We start from the raw sequence: 2647 nt of genomic DNA, 5'->3' as shown, positions 1-2647 counted from the left end.
GGAGCTCCAGGCATGCTGCGCAGAGCTTCTGTAATAGAGACTGCCTGTGCTGCCAGCAGCTGGGGCTGTACACCATGGGGGGAGTGTGTGGGGGCCCCGACACTTCCCACCCTCCCTCACACCCCACAACCCCCATCAACATATTCATATGCCTCCACATACCCTATGCCCCCCTACACAGCCACACCCTCTCATTATTTACTCAATCCAATTTCCCTCCCTTTTGGATCTCCAAACATTCCTTATTTTTGTATCCTTTCCTAAAATGTGGGGATTCACTCTAACCCTCAGATGGAAAGGCATCTTTAATCCCTCCACACCCAAGTAGTGAACTCCTTCCTGGGAGGCACCTGACTCAAGATAGGGTAGATTTGTACCTCATAGACTCCCTAAATCAGTTTTGCTTCCACTTGTATCTACAGGTCTGTGACCCTGTCCCCAATTTCTTTAATCTCTGCTTTGATTTTATCTCACTGTATATTCTTAGAGGTTTTAAAACTCTGATTTCTGAGATTAACTCCTCAGTGTTTGCTCGGGTCAAAAAGGCTGTTTTGATTTCCCCCCTCCTTTGCTCTGCCCACTCTGCTCTGCCCTGTAGCAGCCATCTTTGATTCTGCAGGTCCTGTGAGCTGTTCAGAATGAGGCTCTTCTACTGAGTTTCTTCTGTGGAAATAGCTTTTCAAATTGATCCCTTACATGGGGTATGCATTTTACAAAGGGGAAATGTGTTTCTGGAGTTTCGGGAGTCAGGGATCCTCTATGTTTATCATTTGTACTGTCTCTCATGGAGGTCTAGCTTCAGGCATTCATCTGCTCCAGTGACATCATGTGAACCCTGCCCTTCCTTGATCTTCCAACTTTTTTTGTTTAAAGACAGTTTCTCGTTAATGTTTCATGTTTCTTTCTCTCTCTTAAAAACTTGTTATGTTTTGTAATCTTTACATGGCATGATTTTGTTTAACCCTACACTTGTTGGGTATATACAAGTATACACTTGTATATCATTTACAGGTTCTGCTCTATATTTTTATAGAGTTCACTTGCTTTTAATATTTTGCAATTCCTGTTGTCACAGTAACGGTTGACTGGCTCACTAAATCATTTTCCCATTAAAATAGAGCTGTCTCTCACTATTTATAAAATATGTACCTATGAGGCCTTGATGTTTTGATAAATTTGCATAGCATATTATACCATCATTAGTTTCTGAGTGTGATGGGCTAGCTGGCAGTGACTTAGCCTAGGCGTTTTGAAAGGGCAAAAGATGATTGGAGGACTTGGGATTCTGTTTCCTCACCAATCTGGTAATGATTTGGCCCAGGGGTTTTGAAGGGGTAAAAGATGATTGGAGGACTTGGGATTCCCTTTCCATACCAGTCAGGCCCCAGAGACTCACCCCCCCCGGGTCCCCTGATTGGCCCCTTGGAGGCGGATAAAAGGGGCAGCGTGGGCTGACTCTGGAGAGACCAGTGAGGGACAACAAGGAAGGAGCTTCACAGAGCTGGCAAGAGCTGAGCCAGGAGCAGTGCCCCAGAAGAGCCTGAAAGAGCAGGACCTGCAGGCAGCAGTGGGACCCGCAGCAGTGCAGAGTGCAGCCGGCAGGAGAGGCTTCCCACTGGGCTCCAGGATCCCTTATGAGAGGCTGCAGCCAGCAGAAGAGTCTTCCCCACTCCAGCAAGGATCTGAGCAGCAACCTGAGAGGTTCCCAGCTCTGCTTCCAGCTCCTCCAGTCAGAGGCCAGGCAGCTTGATGTGAGGCTGGGGCTCCAGGAAGGTTAAGATCCCTAGCAGGCTGGAGCAGTGCCACTAGTAGTGACTGTGTGGAAGTGTTCCTACCCACCATGTGGGAGCTCTGGGTTCAAATCCTGGTTGCGGTGACTTGGGGTGAGTGAGCTAATAAGAAGCAAATCTTCCTGCAGTGGAAAGGGACCATTGTGTTTTTCCCCCTTTCTCCCCCTCCAGGTACCAACACCCTATATTTCCTTGTCATTTGACATTTTGCATTTTGTGCCTTTTTCTATTTCACCAACCTGTATTGTTTGCTCTGCTGTTTGTGTTTTATATTTTGTTAACCCTGTCTTTTGTCAGTGATTGTAAGTGTCTAGCCTTTGTTGAATCCTGCCCCCTTGGGGCATTGTAGTGTCCGCTATACCCTCTGATTTATGCCTATTATGTTCCCAGTATTAAAAGGTATATGGTTAAGTCCCCATTGGTGGTCTGGCTCTGCTCTGTAGGGGGAGGAGAGTCCCTACACCTCCCACAGTGCTTGTGCACCTGCTTGATCCCTTCATTTGGAGAGGAGGTACCTCTTGGAGTACCACCCGGGTTACATGAGCAACAAAAGGAATTTTTTCTTCTTTTTCTTTCTCTTCTCACCATAGTATCTAGTGCAGGGGCAGGCAATTATTTTGGGTGGAGGGCTGCTTACCAAGTTTTGGCAAGCTGTCAAGGGCTGCATGGCTAGCCCCGCCCTGCCCCTTGACAGGTGCCTCGCCTCCTGATTGCTATCTTGGGGCCGAAAGTCCCTCCCCGTAGCCCCAGGCCTTTGCCACCAGAAGCCCCTTCCTTTGCCCCTGGAAATACTTCTTTCAGCAAGGGGTTTTTCCATCTCAGAGCCAGAAAAACACTGAATTCTAATCTAAAAACCA

General features: G+C 47.6%; 1 protein-coding gene across 10 annotated transcripts in view; it reads left to right on the top strand.

Annotated features, from left to right (window-relative positions):
- Nucleotides 1-2647, top strand: part of EHBP1 (EH domain binding protein 1) — a 452470-nt gene that overhangs the window by 246077 nt on the left and 203746 nt on the right. The window lies entirely within an intron of this gene.

This window comes from Gavialis gangeticus, unplaced genomic scaffold (assembly GCF_001723915.1).
Source record: "Gavialis gangeticus isolate Ggan-Ray unplaced genomic scaffold, GavGan_comp1, whole genome shotgun sequence".
Taxonomy (NCBI): Eukaryota; Metazoa; Chordata; order Crocodylia; family Gavialidae; genus Gavialis; species Gavialis gangeticus.
Note: the sequence above shows the minus strand (reverse complement) of the source record. Positions and strands in the feature narration are given on the sequence as shown.